The sequence below is a fragment of the Heterodontus francisci genome, chromosome 23, assembly GCF_036365525.1.
Source record: "Heterodontus francisci isolate sHetFra1 chromosome 23, sHetFra1.hap1, whole genome shotgun sequence".
Lineage (NCBI taxonomy): Eukaryota > Metazoa > Chordata > Chondrichthyes > Heterodontiformes > Heterodontidae > Heterodontus > Heterodontus francisci.
In genome coordinates, this window is record NC_090393.1 from 60,431,900 (window position 1) to 60,453,495 (window position 21,596).

General features: G+C 45.3%; 1 protein-coding gene across 1 annotated transcript in view; it reads left to right on the forward strand.

Moving 5' to 3' along the window:
- Positions 1–21,596, forward strand: part of slc5a1 (solute carrier family 5 member 1) — a 153,827-nt gene that overhangs the window by 97,425 nt on the left and 34,806 nt on the right. The gene's annotated exons all lie outside the window — the stretch shown is intronic.

A 21,596-nucleotide genomic window follows, 5' to 3' on the forward strand; every position in this document is an offset into this window, starting at 1 on the left:
AGTGTGTTTAGGATGATCCATGTGTTTGGGATGATCCGTGTGTTTGGGGACGATCAATGTGTTTGGGATGATCCGTGTATTTGGGATGATCTGTGTGTTTGGGATGTTTGGGATAATCCTTGTGTTTGGGATGATCCATGTGTTTGGGATGATCCGTGTGTTTGGGGACGATCAATGTGTTTGGGATGATCCGTGTGTTTGAGAGATCCTTGTGTTTGGGATGATCAGTGTGTTTGGGATGATCCATGTGTTTGGGATGATCCGTGTGTTTGGGGACGATCAATGTGTTTGGGATGATCCGTGTATTTGGGATGATCTGTGTGTTTGGGATGTTTTGGATAATCCTTGTGTTTGGGATGATCAGTGTGTTTGGGACGATCCATGTGTTTGGGATGATCCTTGTGTTTGGGATGATCAGTGTGTTTGGGATGATCCATGTGTTTCGGAGATCCATGTGTTTGGGATGATCCATGTGTTTGGGAGATACGTGTGTTTGGGTTGTTTGGGATGATCAATGTGTTTGGGAATCTCAGTGTGTTTGGGATGATCTATGTGTCTGGGATGTTTGAGATGATCCATGTGTTTGGGGATGATCCATGTGTTTGGGATGATGTGTGTTTGGGAGATCCGTGTGTTTGGGATGATCAGTGTGTTTGGGATGATCCATGTGTCTGGGATGATCAATGTGTTTGGGATGATCCATGTGTTTGGGAGATCCATGTGTTTGGGATGATCCATGTGTTTGGGATGATCAGTGTGTTTGGGATGTTTGGGATGATCCATGTGTTTGGGATGATCAATGTATTTGGGATGATCAGTGTGTTTGGGATGATCAGTGTGTTTGGGAGATCCATGTGTTTGGGATGATCCATGTGTTTGGGATGATCCATGTGTTTGGGATGATCAGTGTGTTTGGAGTTTTGGATGATCAGTGTGTTCGGGAGATCCATGTGTTTGGGATGATCCATGTGTTTAGGATGATCCATGTGTTTGGGATGATCAGTGTGTTTGGGAGATACGTGTGTTTGGAGTTTGGGATGATCAGTGTGTTTGGGATGATCAGTGTGTTTGGGATGATCCATGTGTTTGGGATGATCAGTGTGTTTGGGAGATCAGTGTGTTTGGGATTTTTGGGATGATCAGTGTGTTTGGGATGATCCGTGTGTTTGGGTTGATCCGTGTGTTTGGGATGATAAGTGTGTTTGGGGACGATCAATGTGTTTGGGTAATCCATGTGTTTGGGATGATCAGTGTGTTTGGGGACGATCAATGTTTTTGGGATGATCCGTGTGTTTGGGATGATCAGTGTGTTTGGGATGATCAGTGTGTTTGTGATGATCCGTGTGTTTGGGATGTTTGTGATGATCCGTGTGTTTGGGATGACCCGTGTGTTTGGGATGATCAGTGTGTTTAGGGATGATCTGTGTGTTTGGGCTGATCAGTGTGTTTGGGGTGTTGGGATGATCGTGTGTTTGGAATGATCTCTGTGTTTGGGATGATCCATGTGTTTGGAATGATCCCTGTGTTTGGGATGTGTGGGATGATCCGTGTGTTTGGGAGATCCATGGGTTTGGGATGATTAGTGCGTTTGGGATGATCTGTGTACTTGGGAGATCCGTGTGTTTGGGATGATCAGTGTGTTTGGGATGATTCATGTGTTTGGGAGATCCGTGGGTTTGGGATGATCAGTGTGTTTGGGATGATCCATGTGTTCGGGAGATCCATGTGTTTGGGAGATCCGTGTGTTTGGGATGATCAGTGTGTTTGGGATGATTCATGTGTTTGGGAGATCCGTGGGTTTGGGATGATCAGTGTGTTTGGGATGATCCATGTGTTTGGGATGATCAGTGTGTTTGGGATGATCAGTGTGTTTAGGGATGATCCATGTGTTTGGGGTGATCAGTGTGTTTGGGATGATCCATGTGTTTGGGATGATCAGTGTGTTTGGGATGATCCATGTGTTTGGGATGATCAGTGTGTTTGGGATGATCAGTGTGTTTAGGGATGATCCATGTGTTTGGGGTGATCAGTGTGTTTGGGAGATCCGTGAGTTTGGGATGATCCGTGTGTTTGAGATGATCCATGTGTTTGGGAGATCCATGTGTTTGGGATGATCAGTGTGTTTGGGATGATCAGGGTGTTTAGGATGACCCATGTGTTTGGGATGATCCGTGTGTTTGGGGACGATCAATGTGTTTGGGATGATCCGTGTATTTGGGATGATCTGTGTGTTTGGGATGTTTGGGATAATCCTTGTGTTTGGGATGATCAGTGTGTTTGGGATGTTTTGGATAATCCTTGTGTTTGGGATGATCAGTGTGTTTGGGATGATCCATGTGTTTGGGATATTTGGGATGATCCATGTGTTTGGGATGATCCTTGTGTTTGGGATGATCAGTGTGTTTGGGATGATCCATGTGTTTAGGAGATCCATGTGTTTGGGATGATCCATGTGTTTGGGATGATCAGTGTGTTTGGGATGATCCATGTGTTTGGGATGATCCATGTGTTTGGGATGATCAGTGTGTTTGGGATGATCAGTGTGTTTGGGATGATCCATGTGTTTGGGATGATCCATGTGTTTGGGATGATCAGTGTGTTTGGGAGATCCGTGTGTTTGGGATGATCCATGTGTTTGGGATGATCAGTGTGTTTGGGATGATCGATGTGTTTGGGAGATACATGTGTTTGGGATGATCAGTGTGTTTGGGATGATCCATGTGTCTGGGATGATCAATGTGTTTGGGATGATCCATGTGTTTAGGAGATCCATGTGTTTGGGATGATCCATGTGTTTGGGATGATCAGTGTGTCTGGGATGTTTGAGATGATCCATGTGTCTGGGATGATCAATGTGTTTGGGATGATCAGTGTGTTTGGGAGATCCGTGTGTTTGGGATGATCAGTGTGTTTGGGATGATCCATGTGTCTGGGATGATCAATGTGTTTGGGATGATCCATGTGTTTGGGAGATCCATGTGTTTGGGATGATCCATGTGTTTGGGATGATCAATGTGTTTGGGATGATCCATGTGTTTGGGAGATCCATGTGTTTGGGATGATCAGAGTGTTTGGGAGATCTGGATGTTTGGGATGATCCATGTGTTTGGGATGATTAATGTGTTTGGGATGATCAGTGTGTTTGGGATGATCAGTGTGTTTGGGATGATCCATGTGTTTGGGATGATCAGTGTGTTTGGGAGATCTGTGTGTTTGGGATTTTTGGGATGATCAGTGTGTTTGGGATGATCCGTGTGTTTGGGATGATCCGTGTGTTTGGGATGATAAGTGTGTTTGGGAACGATCAATGTGTTTGGGTAATCCGTGTGTTTGGGATGATCAGTGTGTTTGGGGACGATCAATGTTTTTGGGATGATCCGTGTGTTTGGGATGATCAGTGTGTTTGGGATGATCAGTGTGTTTGTGATGATCCGTGTGTTTGGGATGTTTGTGATGATCCGTGTGTTTGGGATGACCCGTGTGTTTAGGGATGATCTGTGTGTTTGGGCTGATCAGTGTGTTTGGGGTGTTGGGATGATCCGTGTGTTTGGAATGATCTCTGTGTTTGGGATGATCCATGTGTTTGGAATGATCCCTGTGTTTGGGATGTGTGGGATGATCCGTGTGTTTGGGAGATCCATGGGTTTGGGATGATTAGTGCGTTTGGGATGATCTGTGTACTTGGGAGATCCGTGTGTTTGGGATGATTCATGTGTTTGGGAGATCCGTGGGTTTGGGATGATCAGTGTGTTTGGGATGAACCGTGTGTTCGGGAGATCCATGTGTTTGGGAGATCCGTGGGTTTGGGATGATCAGTGTGTTTGGGATGATCTGTGTGTTCGGGAGATCCATGTGTTTGGGAGATCCGTGGGTTTGGGATGATCAGTGTGTTTGGGATGAACCGTGTGTTCGGGAGATCCATGTGTTTGGGAGATCCGTGGGTTTGGGATGATCAGTGTGTTTGGGATGATCTGTGTGTTTGGGATGCTCCATGTGTTTGGGAGATCCGTGTGTTTGGGATGATCCGTGTGTTTGGGGACGATGAATGTGTTTGGGATGATCCGTGTATTTGGGATGATCTGTGTGTTTGGGATGTTTGGGATGATCCATGTGTTTGGGATGATCAGTGTGTTTGTGATGATCCGTGTGTTTGGGATGTTTGTGATGATCCGTGTGTTTGGGATGACCCGTGTGTTTGGGATGATCAGTGTGTTTGGGATGACCCGTGTGTTTGGGGTGATCCGTGTGTTTGGGATGTTTGTGATGATCCGTGTGTTTGGGATGACCCGTGTGTTTGGGATGATCAGTGTGTTTAGGGATGATCTGTGTGTTTGGGATGATTCATGTGTTTGGGTGATCCGTGGGTTTGGGATGATCAGTGTGTTTGGGATGAACCGTGTGTTCGGGAGATCCATGTGTTTGGGAGATCCGTGGGTTTGGGATGATCAGTGTGTTTGGGATGATCCATGTGTTTGGGATGATCAGTGTGTTTGGGATGATCAGTGTGTTTAGGGATGATCCATGTGTTTGGGAGATCCGTGTGTTTGGGATGATCAGTGTGTTTGGGATGATCAGTGTGTTTAGGATGACCCATGTGTTTGGGATGATCCGTGTGTTTGGGGGCGATCAATGTGTTTGGGATGATCCGTGTATTTGGGATGATCTGTGTGTTTTGGATGTTTGGGATAATCCTTGTGTTTGGGATGATCAGTGTGTTTGGGATGATCCATGTGTTTGGGATGATCCGTGTGTTTGGGGACGATCAATGTGTTTGGGATGATCCGTGTATTTGGGATGATCTGTGTGATTTGGATGTTTGGGATAATCCTTGTGTTTGGGATGATCAGTGTGTTTGGGATGATCCATGTGTTTGGGATGATCCGTGTGTTTGGGGACGATCAATGTGTTTGGGATGATCCGTGTGTTTGAGAGATCCTTGTGTTTGGGATGATCAGTGTGTTTGGGATGATCCATGTGTTTGGGATAATCCGTGTGTTTGGGGACGATCAATGTGTTTGGGATGATCCGTGTATTTGGGATGATCCATGTGTTTGGGATATTTGGGATGATCCATGTGTTTGGGATGATCCTTGTGTTTGGGATGATCAGTGTGTTTGGGATGATCCATGTGTTTAGGAGATCCATGTGTTTGGGATGATCCATGTGTTTGGGAGATACGTGTGTTTGGGTTGTTTGGGATGATCAATGTGTTTGGGATGATCAGTGTGTTTGGGATGATCTATGTGTTTGGGAGATCCATGTGTTTGGGATGATCCATGTGTTTGGGATGATGTGTGTTTGGGAGATCAGTGTGTTTGGGAGATCCGTGGGTTTGGGATGATCAGTGTGTTTGGGATGATCCATGTGTCTGGGATGATCAATGTGTTTGGGATGATCCATGTGTTTGGGAGATCCATGTGTTTGGGATGATCAGTGTGTTTGGGATGTTTGGGATGATCCATGTGTTTGGGAGATACGTGTGTTTGGGTTGTTTGGGATGATCAATGTGTTTGGGATGATCAGTGTGTTTGGGATGATCTAGGTGTCTGGGATGTTTGAGATGATCCATGTGTTTGGGATGAACCATGTGTTTGGGATGATGTGTATTTGGGAGATCAGTGTGTTTGGGAGATCCGTGTGTTTGGGATGATCAGTGTGTTTGGGATGATCCATGTGTCTGGGATGATCAATGTGTTTGGGATGATCCATGTGTTTGGGAGATCCATGTGTTTGGGATGATCAGTGTGTTTGGGATGTTTGGGATGATCCATGTGTTTGGGATGATCAATGTGTTTGGGATGATCAGTGTGTTTGGGATGATCCATGTGTCTGGGATGATCAATGTGTTTGGGATGATCCATGTGTTTGGAATGATCCATGTGTTTGGGATGATCAGTGTGTTTGGGATGTTTGGGATGATCCATGTGTTTGGGAGATCCATGTGTTTGGGATGATCCATGTGTTTGGGATGATCAGTGTGTTTGGGAGATACGTGTGTTTGGTGTTTGGGATGATCAGTGTGTTTGGGATGATCAGTGTGTTTGGGATGATCCATGTGTTTGAGATGATCAGTGTGTTTGGGAGATCAGTGTGTTTGGGATTTTTGGGATGATCCGTGTGTTTGGGATGATCCGTGTGTTTGGGATGATCAGTGTGTTTGTGACGATCCGTGTGTTTGGGATGATCAGTGTGTTTAGGGATGATCTCTGTGTTTGGGCTGATCAGTATGTTTGGGGTGTTGGGATGATCCGTGTGTTTGGAATGATCTCTGTGTTTGGGATGATCCATGTGTTTGGAATGATCCCTGTGTTTGGGATGTGTGGGATGATCCGTGTGTTTGGGATGAACCGTGTGTTCGGGAGATCCATGTGTTTGGGAGATCCGTGTGTTTGGGATGATTCATGTGTTTGGGGTGATCAGTGTGTTTGGGATGATCCGTGTGTTTGGGAGATCCGTGTGTTTGGGATGATTCATGTGTTTGGGAGATCCGTGGGTTTGGGATGATCAGTGTGTTTGGGATGAACCGTGTGTTCGGGAGATCCATGTGTTTGGGAGATCCGTGTGTTTGGGATGATCCGTGTGTTTGGGGTGATCAGTGTGTTTGGGATGATCCGTGTGTTTGGGAGATCCGTGTGTTTGGGATGATCCATGTGCTTGGGATGATCTGTGTGTTTGGGATGATTCATGTGTTTTGGAGATCTGTGGGTTTGGGATGATCAGCATGTTTGGGATGATCCGTGTGTTTGAGACATCCTTGTGTTTGGGAACGATCAATGTGTTTGGGATGATCCGTGTGTTTGGGATGATCAGTGTGTTTGGGATGATCAGTGTGTTTGGGATGATCCACGTGTTTGGGAGATCCTTGTGTTTGGGATGATCCATGTGTTTTGGATGACCTGTGTGTTTGGGATGTTTGGGATGATCCTTGTGTTTGGGATGATCAGTGTGTTTGGGATGATCCATGTGTTTGGGAGATCCATGTGTTTGGGATGATCCATGTGTTTGGGATGATCAGTGTGTTTGGGAGATACGTGTGTTTGGGTTGTTTGGGAGGATCAGTGTGTTTGGGATGATCAGTGTGTTTGGGATGATCTATGTGTCTGGGATGTTTGGGATGATCCATGTGTTTGGGAGATCAGTGTGTTTGGGTGATACGTGTGTTTGGGTTGTTTGGGAGGATCAGTGTGTTTGGGATGATCAGTGTGTTTGAGATGATCCATGTGTTTGGGATGAATCATGTGTTTGGGATGATGTGTATTTGGGAGATCAGTGTATTTGGGAGATCCGTGTGTTTGGGATGATCAGTGTGTTTGGGATGATCCATGTGTCTGGGATGATCAATGTGTTTGGGATGATCCATGTGTTTGGGAGATCCATGTGTTTGGGATGATCAGTGTGTTTGGGATGTTTGGGATGATCCATGTGTTTGGGATGATCAATGTGTTTGGGATGATCAGTGTGTTTGGGATGATCCATGTGTCTGGGATGATCAATGTGTTTGGGATGATCCATGTGTTTGGAATGATCCATGTGTTTGGGATGATCAGTGTGTTTGGGATGTTTGGGATGATCCATGTGTTTGGGAGATCCATGTGTTTGGGATGATCCATGTGTTTGGGATGATCAGTGTGTTTGGGAGATACGTGTGTTTGGAGTTTGGGATGATCAGTGTGTTTGGGATGATCAGTGTGTTTGGGATGATCCATGTGTTTGAGATGATCAGTGTGTTTGGGAGATCAGTGTGTTTGGGATTTTTGGGATGATCAGTGTGTTTGGGATGATCCGTGTGTTTGGGATGATCCGTGTGTTTGGGATGATAAGTGTGTTTGGGGACGATCAATGTGTTTGGGTAATCCGTGTGTTTGGGATGATCAGTGTGTTTGGGGACGATCAATGTTTTTGGGATGATCCGTGTGTTTGGGATGATCCGTGTGTTTGGGATGATCAGTGTGTTTGTGACGATCCGTGTGTTTGGGATGATCAGTGTGTTTAGGGATGATCTCTGTGTTTGGGCTGATCAGTATGTTTGGGGTGTTGGGATGATCCGTGTGTTTGGAATGATCTCTGTGTTTGGGATGATCCATGTGTTTGGAATGATCCCTGTGTTTGGGATGTGTGGGATGATCCGTGTGTTTGGGATGAACCGTGTGTTCGGGAGATCCATGTGTTTGGGAGATCCGTGTGTTTGGGATGATTCATGTGTTTGGGGTGATCAGTGTGTTTGGGATGATCCGTGTGTTTGGGAGATCCGTGTGTTTGGGATGATTCATGTGTTTGGGAGATCCGTGGGTTTGGGATGATCAGTGTGTTTGGGATGAACCGTGTGTTCGGGAGATCCATGTGTTTGGGAGATCCGTGTGTTTGGGATGATCCGTGTGTTTGGGGTGATCAGTGTGTTTGGGATGATCCGTGTGTTTGGGAGATCCGTGTGTTTGGGATGATCCATGTGCTTGGGATGATCTGTGTGTTTGGGATGATTCATGTGTTTTGGAGATCTGTGGGTTTGGGATGATCAGCATGTTTGGGATGATCCGTGTGTTTGAGACATCCTTGTGTTTGGGAACGATCAATGTGTTTGGGATGATCCGTGTGTTTGGGATGATCAGTGTGTTTGGGATGATCAGTGTGTTTGGGATGATCCACGTGTTTGGGAGATCCTTGTGTTTGGGATGATCCATGTGTTTTGGATGACCTGTGTGTTTGGGATGTTTGGGATGATCCTTGTGTTTGGGATGATCAGTGTGTTTGGGATGATCCATGTGTTTGGGAGATCCATGTGTTTGGGATGATCCATGTGTTTGGGATGATCAGTGTGTTTGGGAGATACGTGTGTTTGGGTTGTTTGGGAGGATCAGTGTGTTTGGGATGATCAGTGTGTTTGGGATGATCTATGTGTCTGGGATGTTTGGGATGATCCATGTGTTTGGGAGATCAGTGTGTTTGGGTTGTTTGGGATGATCAGTGTGTATCGGATGATCCATGTGTTTGGGAATTTTGGGATGATCCATGTGTCTGGGATGTTTGGGATGATCCATGTGTTTGGGATGTTCAATGTGTTTGGGAGATCCATGTGTTTGGGATGATCAGAGTGTTTGGGATGATCAGTGTGTTTGGGATGATCCATGTGTCTGGGAAGTTTGGGATGATCCATGTGTTTGGGATGATCAGAGTGTTTGGGATGTTTGGGATGATCCATGTGTTTGTGATGATCAATGTGTTTAGGGATGATCAATGTGTTTGGGAGATCAGTGTGTTTGGGATGTTTGGGATGATCAGTGTGTATCGGATGATCCATGTGTTTGGGAATTTTGGGATGATCCATGTGTCTGGGATGTTTGGGATGATCCATGTGATTGGGATGATCAATGTGTTTGGGATGATCCATGTGTTTGGGAGATCCATGTGTTTGGGATGATCCATGTGTTTGGGATGATCAGTGTGTTTGAGATGTTTGGGATGATCCATGTGTTTGTGATGATCAATGTGTTTCGGATGATCAGTGTGCTTGGGGTGATCCGTGTGTTTGGGATGATCAATGTGTTTAGGGATGATCAATGTGTTTGGGAGATCAGTGTGTTTGGGATGTTTGCGATGATCAGTGTGTTTCGGATGATCCATGTGTTTGGGATGTTTGGGATTATCCATGTGTTTGGGATGATCAGTGTGTTTGGGATGATCAGTGTGTTTGGGATGTTTGGGATGATCCATGTGTTTGGGAGATCCATGTGTTTGGGATGATCCATGTGTTTGGGATGATCAGTGTGTTTGGGAGATACGTGTGTTTGGAGTTTGGGATGATCAGTGTGTTTGGGATGATCAGTGTGTTTGGGATGATCCATGTGTTTGAGATGATCAGTGTGTTTGGGAGATCAGTGTGTTTGGGATTTTTGGGATGATCAGTGTGTTTGGGATGATCCGTGTGTTTGGGATGATCCGTGTGTTTGGGATGATAAGTGTGTTTGGGGACGATCAATGTGTTTGGGTAATCCGTGTGTTTGGGATGATCAGTGTGTTTGGGGACGATCAATGTTTTTGGGATGATCCGTGTGTTTGGGATGATCCGTGTGTTTGGGATGATCAGTGTGTTTGTGACGATCCGTGTGTTTGGGATGATCAGTGTGTTTAGGGATGATCTGTGTGTTTGGGCTGATCAGTATGTTTGGGGTGTTGGGATGATCCGTGTGTTTGGAATGATCTCTGTGTTTGGGATGATCCATGTGTTTGGAATGATCCCTGTGTTTGGGATGTGTGGGATGATCCGTGTGTTTGGGAGATCCATGGGTTTGGGATGATTAGTGTGTTTGGGATGATCTGTGTACTTGGGAGATCCGTGTGTTTGGGATGATCAGTGTGTTTGGGATGAACCGTGTGTTCGGGAGATCCATGTGTTTGGGAGATCCGTGTGTTTGGGATGATTCATGTGTTTGGGGTGATCAGTGTGTTTGGGATGATCCGTGTGTTTGGGAGATCCGTGTGTTTGGGATGATTCATGTGTTTGGGAGATCCGTGGGTTTGGGATGATCAGTGTGTTTGGGATGAACCGTGTGTTCGGGAGATCCATGTGTTTGGGAGATCCGTGTGTTTGGGATGATCCGTGTGTTTGGGGTGATCAGTGTGTTTGGGATGATCCGTGTGTTTGGGAGATCCGTGTGTTTGGGATGATCCATGTGCTTGGGATGATCTGTGTGTTTGGGATGATTCATGTGTTTTGGAGATCTGTGGGTTTGGGATGATCAGCATGTTTGGGATGATCCGTGTGTTTGAGACATCCTTGTGTTTGGGAACGATCAATGTGTTTGGGATGATCCGTGTGTTTGGGATGATCAGTGTGTTTGGGATGATCAGTGTGTTTGGGATGATCCACGTGTTTGGGAGATCCTTGTGTTTGGGATGATCCATGTGTTTTGGATGACCTGTGTGTTTGGGATGTTTGGGATGATCCTTGTGTTTGGGATGATCAGTGTGTTTGGGATGATCCATGTGTTTGGGAGATCCATGTGTTTGGGATGATCCATGTGTTTGGGATGATCAGTGTGTTTGGGAGATACGTGTGTTTGGGTTGTTTGGGAGGATCAGTGTGTTTGGGATGATCAGTGTGTTTGGGATGATCTATGTGTCTGGGATGTTTGGGATGATCCATGTGTTTGGGAGATCAGTGTGTTTGGGTTGTTTGGGATGATCAGTGTGTATCGGATGATCCATGTGTTTGGGAATTTTGGGATGATCCATGTGTCTGGGATGTTTGGGATGATCCATGTGTTTGGGATGTTCAATGTGTTTGGGAGATCCATGTGTTTGGGATGATCAGAGTGTTTGGGATGATCAGTGTGTTTGGGATGATCCATGTGTCTGGGAAGTTTGGGATGATCCATGTGTTTGGGATGATCAGAGTGTTTGGGATGTTTGGGATGATCCATGTGTTTGTGATGATCAATGTGTTTAGGGATGATCAATGTGTTTGGGAGATCAGTGTGTTTGGGATGTTTGGGATGATCAGTGTGTATCGGATGATCCATGTGTTTGGGAATTTTGGGATGATCCATGTGTCTGGGATGTTTGGGATGATCCATGTGATTGGGATGATCAATGTGTTTGGGATGATCCATGTGTTTGGGAGATCCATGTGTTTGGGATGATCCATGTGTTTGGGATGATCAGTGTGTTTGAGATGTTTGGGATGATCCATGTGTTTGTGATGATCAATGTGTTTCGGATGATCAGTGTGCTTGGGGTGATCCGTGTGTTTGGGATGATCAATGTGTTTAGGGATGATCAATGTGTTTGGGAGATCAGTGTGTTTGGGATGTTTGCGATGATCAGTGTGTTTCGGATGATCCATGTGTTTGGGATGTTTGGGATTATCCATGTGTTTGGGATGATCAGTGTGTTTGGGATGATCAGTGTGTTTGGGATGTTTGGGATGATCCATGTGTTTGGGAGATCCATGTGTTTGGGATGATCCATGTGTTTGGGATGATCAGTGTGTTTGGGAGATACGTGTGTTTGGAGTTTGGGATGATCAGTGTGTTTGGGATGATCAGTGTGTTTGGGATGATCCATGTGTTTGAGATGATCAGTGTGTTTGGGAGATCAGTGTGTTTGGGATTTTTGGGATGATCAGTGTGTTTGGGATGATCCGTGTGTTTGGGATGATCCGTGTGTTTGGGATGATAAGTGTGTTTGGGGACGATCAATGTGTTTGGGTAATCCGTGTGTTTGGGATGATCAGTGTGTTTGGGGACGATCAATGTTTTTGGGATGATCCGTGTGTTTGGGATGATCCGTGTGTTTGGGATGATCAGTGTGTTTGTGACGATCCGTGTGTTTGGGATGATCAGTGTGTTTAGGGATGATCTCTGTGTTTGGGCTGATCAGTATGTTTGGGGTGTTGGGATGATCCGTGTGTTTGGAATGATCTCTGTGTTTGGGATGATCCATGTGTTTGGAATGATCCCTGTGTTTGGGATGTGTGGGATGATCCGTGTGTTTGGGATGAACCGTGTGTTCGGGAGATCCATGTGTTTGGGAGATCCGTGTGTTTGGGATGATTCATGTGTTTGGGGTGATCAGTGTGTTTGGGATGATCCGTGTGTTTGGGAGATCCGTGTGTTTGGGATGATTCATGTGTTTGGGAGATCCGTGGGTTTGGGATGATCAGTGTGTTTGGGATGAACCGTGTGTTCGGGAGATCCATGTGTTTGGGAGATCCGTGTGTTTGGGATGATCCGTGTGTTTGGGGTGATCAGTGTGTTTGGGATGATCCGTGTGTTTGGGAGATCCGTGTGTTTGGGATGATCCATGTGCTTGGGATGATCTGTGTGTTTGGGATGATTCATGTGTTTTGGAGATCTGTGGGTTTGGGATGATCAGCATGTTTGGGATGATCCGTGTGTTTGAGACATCCTTGTGTTTGGGAACGATCAATGTGTTTGGGATGATCCGTGTGTTTGGGATGATCAGTGTGTTTGGGATGATCAGTGTGTTTGGGATGATCCACGTGTTTGGGAGATCCTTGTGTTTGGGATGATCCATGTGTTTTGGATGACCTGTGTGTTTGGGATGTTTGGGATGATCCTTGTGTTTGGGATGATCAGTGTGTTTGGGATGATCCATGTGTTTGGGAGATCCATGTGTTTGGGATGATCCATGTGTTTGGGATGATCAGTGTGTTTGGGAGATACGTGTGTTTGGGTTGTTTGGGAGGATCAGTGTGTTTGGGATGATCAGTGTGTTTGGGATGATCTATGTGTCTGGGATGTTTGGGATGATCCATGTGTTTGGGAGATCAGTGTGTTTGGGTTGTTTGGGATGATCAGTGTGTATCGGATGATCCATGTGTTTGGGAATTTTGGGATGATCCATGTGTCTGGGATGTTTGGGATGATCCATGTGTTTGGGATGTTCAATGTGTTTGGGAGATCCATGTGTTTGGGATGATCAGAGTGTTTGGGATGATCAGTGTGTTTGGGATGATCCATGTGTCTGGGAAGTTTGGGATGATCCATGTGTTTGGGATGATCAGAGTGTTTGGGATGTTTGGGATGATCCATGTGTTTGTGATGATCAATGTGTTTAGGGATGATCAATGTGTTTGGGAGATCAGTGTGTTTGGGATGTTTGGGATGATCAGTGTGTATCGGATGATCCATGTGTTTGGGAATTTTGGGATGATCCATGTGTCTGGGATGTTTGGGATGATCCATGTGATTGGGATGATCAATGTGTTTGGGATGATCCATGTGTTTGGGAGATCCATGTGTTTGGGATGATCCATGTGTTTGGGATGATCAGTGTGTTTGAGATGTTTGGGATGATCCATGTGTTTGTGATGATCAATGTGTTTCGGATGATCAGTGTGCTTGGGGTGATCCGTGTGTTTGGGATGATCAATGTGTTTAGGGATGATCAATGTGTTTGGGAGATCAGTGTGTTTGGGATGTTTGCGATGATCAGTGTGTTTCGGATGATCCATGTGTTTGGGATGTTTGGGATTATCCATGTGTTTGGGATGATCAGTGTGTTTGGGATGATCAGTGTGTTTGGGATGATCCGTGTGTTTGGGATGATCAATGTGTTTGGGATGATCAATGTGTTTGGGAGATCCATGTGTTTGGGATGATCCATGTGTTTCGGATGATCAGTGTGCTTGGGGTGATCCGTGTGTTTCGGATGATCCATGTGTTTGGGATGTTTGGGATGATCCATGTGTTTGGGATGATCAGTGTGTTTGGGATGATCCATGTGTTTGGGAGATCCATGTGTTTGGGATGATCCATGTGTTTGGGATGTTTGGGATGATCCATGTGTTTGTGATGATCAGTGTGTTTGGGATGATCCGTGTGTTTGGGATGATCAATGTGTTTAGGGATGATCAATGTGTTTGGGAGATCAGTGTGTTTGGGATGTTTGCGATGATCAGTGTGTTTCGGATGATCCATGTGTTTGGGATGTTTGGGATTATCCATGTGTTTGGGATGATCAGTGTGTTTGGGATGATCAGTGTGTTTGGGATGATCCGTGTGTTTGGGATGATCAATGTGTTTGGGATGATCAATGTGTTTGGGAGATCCGTGTGTTTGGGATGTTTGGGATGATCCATGTGTTTGGGATGATCCATGTGTTTGGGATGATCAATGTGTTTGGGATGTTTGGGATGATCCATGTGTTTGTGATGATCAATGTGTTTCGGATGATCAGTGTGCTTGGGGTGATCCGTGTGTTTGGGATGATCAATGTGTTTGGGATGATCAGTGTGTTTGGGATGTTTGGGATGATCCATGTGTTTGTGATGATCAATGTGTTTCGGATGATCAGTGTGTTTGGGATGATCCATGTGTTTGTGATGATCAATGTGTTTCGGATGATCAGTGTGCTTGGGGTGATCAATGTGTTTGGGAGATCCATGTGTTTGGGATGATCCATGTGTTTGTGATGATCAATGTGTTTAGGGATGATCAATGTGTTTGGGAGATCAGTGTGTTTGGGATGTTTGCGATGATCAGTGTGTTTCGGATGATCCATGTGTTTGGGATGTTTGGGATGATCCATGTGTTTGGGATGATCAGTGTGTTTGGGATGATCCATGTGTTTGGGAGATCCATGTGTTTGGGATGATCCATGTGTTTGGGATGTTTGGGATGATCCATGTGTTTGTGATGATCAGTGTGTTTGGGATGATCCGTGTGTTTGAGATGATCCATGTGTTTGGGATGATCAATGTGTTTGGGATGATCCATGTGTTTGGGAGATCCATGTGTTTGGGATGATCCATGTGTTTGGGATGTTTGGGATGATCCATGTGTTTGAGATGATCCATGTGTTTGGGAGATCAGTGTGTTTGGGATGTTTGCGATGATCAGTGTGTTTCGGATGATCCATGTGTTTGGGATGTTTGGGATGATCCATGTGTTTGGGATGATCAGTGTGTTTGGGATGATCCATGTGTTTGGGAGATCCATGTGTTTGGGATGATCCATGTGTTTGGGATGTTTGGGATGATCCATGTGTTTGCGATGATCAGTGTGTTTCGGATGATCCATGTGTTTGGGATGTTTGGGATGATCCATGTGTTTGGGATGATCAGTGTGTTTGGGATGATCCATGTGTTTGGGAGATCCATGTGTTTGGGATGATCCATGTGTTTGGGATGTTTGGGATGATCCATGTGTTTGTGATGATCAGTGTGTTTGGGATGATCCGTGTGTTTGAGATGATCCATGTGTTTGGGATGATCAGTGTGTTTGGGATGATCCATGTGTTTGGGAGATCCATGTGTTTGGGATGATCCATGTGTTTGGGATGTTTGGGATGATCCATGTGTTTGAGATGATCCATGTGTTTGGGATGATCAATGTGTTTGGGATGATCCATGTGTTTGGGAGATCCATGTGTTTGGGATGATCCATGTGTTTGGGATGTTTGGGATGATCCATGTGTTTGGGATGTTTGGGATGATCCATGTGTTTGGGATGATCCATGTGTTTGTGATGATCAATGTGTTTGGGAGATCAGTGTGTTTGGGATGTTTGGGATGATCAGTGTGTATGGGATGATCCATGTGTTTGGGAATTTTGGGATGATCCATGTGTCTAGGATGTTTGGGATGATCCATGTGATTGGGATGATCAATGTGTTTGGGATGATCCATGTGTTTGGGATGATCCATGTGTTTCGGATGATCAGTGTGCTTGGGGTGATCCGTGTGTTTGGGATGATCAGTGTGTTTGGGATGATCCACGTGTTTGGGAGATCCTTGTGTTTGGGATGATCCATGTGTTTTGGATGATCCATGTGTTTTGGATGACCTGTGTGTTTGGGATGTTTGGGATGATCCTTGTGTTTGGGATGATCAGTGTGTTTGGGATGATCCACGTGTTTGGGAGATCCTTGTGTTTGGGATGATCCATGTGTTTTGGATGACCTGTGTGTTTGGGATGTTTGGGATGATCCTTGTGTTTGGGATGATCAGTGTGTTTGGGATGATCCATGTGTTTGGGAGATCCATGTGTTTGGGATGATCCATGTGTTTGGGATGATCAGTGTGTTTGGGAGATACGTGTGTTTGGGTTGTTTGGGAGGATCAGTGTGTTTGGGATGATCAGTGTGTTTGGGATGATCTATGTGTCTGGGATGTTTGGGATGATCCATGTGTTTGGGAGATCAGTGTGTTTGGGTTGTTTGGGATGATCAGTGTGTATCGGATGATCCATGTGTTTGGGAATTTTGGGATGATCCATGTGTCTGGGATGTTTGGGATGATCCATGTGTTTGGGATGTTCAATGTGTTTGGGAGATCCATGTGTTTGGGATGATCAGAGTGTTTGGGATGATCAGTGTGTTTGGGATGATCCATGTGTCTGGGAAGTTTGGGATGATCCATGTGTTTGGGATGATCAGAGTGTTTGGGATGTTTGGGATGATCCATGTGTTTGTGATGATCAATGTGTTTAGGGATGATCAATGTGTTTGGGAGATCAGTGTGTTTGGGATGTTTGGGATGATCAGTGTGTATCGGATGATCCATGTGTTTGGGAATTTTGGGATGATCCATGTGTCTGGGATGTTTGGGATGATCCATGTGATTGGGATGATCAATGTGTTTGGGATGATCCATGTGTTTGGGAGATCCATGTGTTTGGGATGATCAGTGTGTTTGGGATGTTTGGGATGATCCATGTGTTTGTGATGATCAATGTGTTTCGGATGATCAGTGTGCTTGGGGTGATCCGTGTGTTTGGGATGATCAATGTGTTTAGGGATGATCAATGTGTTTGGGAGATCAGTGTGTTTGGGATGTTTGCGATGATCAGTGTGTTTCGGATGATCCATGTGTTTAGGATGTTTGGGATGATCCATGTGTTTGGGATGATCAGTGTGTTTGGGATGATCCATGTGTTTGGGAGATCCATGTGTTTGGGATGATCCATGTGTTTGGGATGTTTGGGATGATCCATGTGTTTGCGATGATCAGTGTGTTTCGGATGATCCATGTGTTTGGGATGTTTGGGATGATCCATGTGTTTGGGATGATCAGTGTGTTTGTGATGATCCATGTGTTTGGGAGATCCATGTGTTTGGGATGATCCATGTGTTTGGGATGTTTGGGATGATCCATGTGTTTGTGATGATCAGTGTGTTTGGGATGATCCGTGTGTTTGGGATGTTTGGGATGATCCATGTGTTTGTGATGATCAGTGTGTTTGGGATGATCCATGTGTTTGAGATGATCCATGTGTTTGGGATGATCAATGTGTTTGGGATGATCCATGTGTTTGGGAGATCCATGTGTTTGGGATGATCCATGTGTTTGGGATGTTTGGGATGATCCATGTGTTTGGGATGTTTGGGATGATCCATGTGTTTGGGATGATCCATGTGTTTGTGATGATCAATGTGTTTGGGAGATCAGTGTGTTTGGGATGTTTGGGATGATCAGTGTGTATCGGATGATCCATGTGTTTGGGAATTTTGGGATGATCCATGTGTCTGGGATGTTTGGGATGATCCATGTGATTGGGATGATCAATGTGTTTGGGATGATCCATGTGTTTGGGAGATCCATGTGTTTGGGATGATCCATGTGTTTGGGATGATCAGTGTGTTTGGGATGTTTGGGATGATCCATGTGTTTGTGATGATCAATGTGTTTCGGATGATCAGTGTGCTTGGGGTGATCCGTGTGTTTGGGATGATCAATGTGTTTGGGAGATCAGTGTGTTTGGGATGTTTGCGATGATCAGTGTGTTTCGGATGATCCATGTGTTTGGGATGTTTGGGATTATCCATGTGTTTGGGATGATCAGTGTGTTTGGGATGATCCGTGTGTTTGGGATGATCCATGTGTTTGGGATGATCAATGTGTTTGGGAGATCCATGTGTTTGGGATGATCAATGTGTTTCGGATGATCAGTGTGTTTGGGAGATCAGTGTGTTTGGGATGTTTGCGATGATCAGTGTGTTTCGGATGATCCATGTGTTTGGGATGTTTGGGATGATCCATGTGTTTGGGATGATCAGTGTGTTTGGGATGATCCGTGTGTTTGAGATGATCCATGTGTTTGGGATGATCAATGTGTTTGGGATGATCCATGTGTTTGGGAGATCCATGTGTTTGGGATGATCCATGTGTTTGGGATGTTTGGGATGATCCATGTGTTTGTGATGATCATTGTGTTTGGGAAGATTAGTGTGCTTGGGGTAATCCGTGTGTTTGGGATGATCAATGTGTTTAGGGATGATCAATGTGTTTGGGAGATCAGTGTGTTTGGGATGTTTGGGATGATCAGTGTGTATCGGATGATCTGTGTGTTTGGGAGAGCCGTGTGTTTGGGATGATCCATGTGTCTGGGATGTTTGGGATGATCCACGTGTTTGAGATGATCCATGTGTTTGGAATGATCCATATGTTTGGGATCATCTGTGTGTTTGGGAGATCTGTGTGTTTGGGATGATCCATGTGTCTGGGATGTTTGGGATGATCCACGTGTTTGAGATGATCCATGTGTTTGGAATGATCCATGTGTTTGGGATGATCTGTGTGTTTGGGATGATCCATGTGTTTGGGAGATCAGTGTGTTTGGGATGTTTCGGATGATCCATGTGTTTGGGATGATCAGTGTGTTTGGAATGATCTGTGTGTTTGGGAGATCCGTGTGTTTGGGATGATCCATGTGTCTGGGATGTTTGGGATGATCCACGTGTTTGAGATGATCCATGTGTTTGGAATGATCCATGTGTTTGGGATGATCTGTGTGTTTGGGATGATCCATGTGTTTGGGAGTTCCATGTGTTTGGGATGATCCATGTGTTTGGGATGATCAGTGTGTTTGGGAGATACGTGTGTTTGGAGTTTGGGATGATCAGTGTGTTTGGGATGATCAGTGTGTTTGGGATGATCCATGTGTTTGGGATGATCAGTGTGTTTGGGAGATCAGTGTGTTTGGGATTTTTGGGATGATCAGTGTGTTTGGGATGATCCGTGTGTTTGGGATGATAAGTGTGTTTGGGGACGATCAATGTGTTTGGGTAATCCGTGTGTTTGGGATGATCAGTGTGTTTGGGGACGATCAATGTTTTTGGGATGATCCGTGTGTTTGGAATGATCAGTGTGTTTGGGATGATCAGTGTGTTTGTGATGATCCGTGTGTTTGGGATGATCAGTGTGTTTAGGGATGATCTGTGTGTTTGGGCTGATCAGTGTGTTTGGAATGATCTCTGTGTTTGGGATGATCGATGTGTTTGGAATGATCCCTGTGTTTGGGATGTGTGGGATGATCCGTGTGTTTGGGAGATCCATGGGTTTCGGATGATTAGTGTGTTTGGGATGATCTGTGTACTTGGGAGATCCGTGTGTTTGGGATGATCAGTGTGTTTGGGATGAACCGTGTGTTCGGGAGATCCATGTGTTTGGGAGATCCGTGTGTTTGGGATGATTCATGTGTTTGGGGTGATCAGTGTGTTTGGGATGATCCGTGTGTTTGGGAGATCCGTGTGTTTGGGATGATTCATGTGTTTGGGAGATCCGTGGGTTTGGGAGATACGTGTGTTTGGAGTTTGGGATGATCAGTGTGTTTGGGATGATCAGTGTGTTTGGGATGATCCATGTGTTTGGGATGATCAGTGTGTTTGGGAGATCAGTGTGTTTGGGATTTTTGGGATGATCAGTGTGTTTGGGATGATCCGTGTGTTTGGGATGATAAGTGTGTTTGGGGACGATCAATGTGTTTGGGTAATCCGTGTGTTTGGGATGATCAGTGTGTTTGGGGACGATCAATGTTTTTGGGATGATCCGTGTGTTTGGAATGATCAGTGTGTTTGGGATGATCAGTGTGTTTGTGATGATCCGTGTGTTTGGGATGATCAGTGTGTTTAGGGATGATCTGTGTGTTTGGGCTGATCAGTGTGTTTGGAATGATCTCTGTGTTTGGGATGATCGATGTGTTTGGAATGATCCCTGTGTTTGGGATGTGTGGGATGATCCGTGTGTTTGGGAGATCCATGGGTTTCGGATGATTAGTGTGTTTGGGATGATCTGTGTACTTGGGAGATCCGTGTGTTTGGGATGATCAGTGTGTTTGGGATGAACCGTGTGTTCGGGAGATCCATGTGTTTGGGAGATCCGTGTGTTTGGGATGATTCATGTGTTTGGGGTGATCAGTGTGTTTGGGATGATCCGTGTGTTTGGGAGATCCGTGTGTTTGGGATGATTCATGTGTTTGGGAGATCCGTGGGTTTGGGATGATCAGTGTGTTTGGGATGAACCGTGTGTTCGGGAGATCCATGTGTTTGGGAGATCCGTGTGTTTGGGATGATCCGTGTGTTTGGGGCGATCAGTGTGTTTGGGATGATCCGTGTGTTTGGGAGATCCGTGTGTTTGGGATGATCCATGTGCTTGGGATGATCTGTGTGTTTGGGATGATTCATGTGTTTTGGAGATCCGTGGGTTTGGGATGATCAGCATGTTTGGGATGATCCGTGTGTTTGAGACATCCTTGTGTTTGGGATGATCAGTGTGTTTGGGATGATCAGTGTATTTGGGATGATCCATGTGTTTGGGAACGATCAATGTGTTTGGGATGATCCGTGTGTTTGGGATGATCAGTGTGTTTGGGATGATCAGTGTGTTTGGGATGATCCGCGTGTTTGGGAGATCCTTGTGTTTGGGATGATCCATGTGTTTTGGATGACCTGTGTGTTTGGGATGTTTGGGATGATCCTTGTGTTTGGGATGATCAGTGTGTTTGGGATGATCCATGTGTTTGGGATGATCAGTGTGTTTGGGAGATACGTGTGTTTGGGTTGTTTGGGAGGATCAGTGTGTTTGGGAGATCAGTGTGTTTGGGTTGTTTGGGATGATCAGTGTGTATCGGATGATCCATGTGTTTGGGAATTTTGGGATGATCCATGTGTCTGGGATGTTTGGGATGATCCATGTGTTTGGGATGATCAATGTGTTTGGGAGATCCATGTGTTTGGGTTGATCAGAGTGTTTGGGATGATCAGTGTGTTTGGGATGATCCATGTGTCTGGGAAGTTTGGGATGATCCATGTGTTTGGGATGATCAATGTGTTTGGGAGATCCATGTGTTTGGGATGAT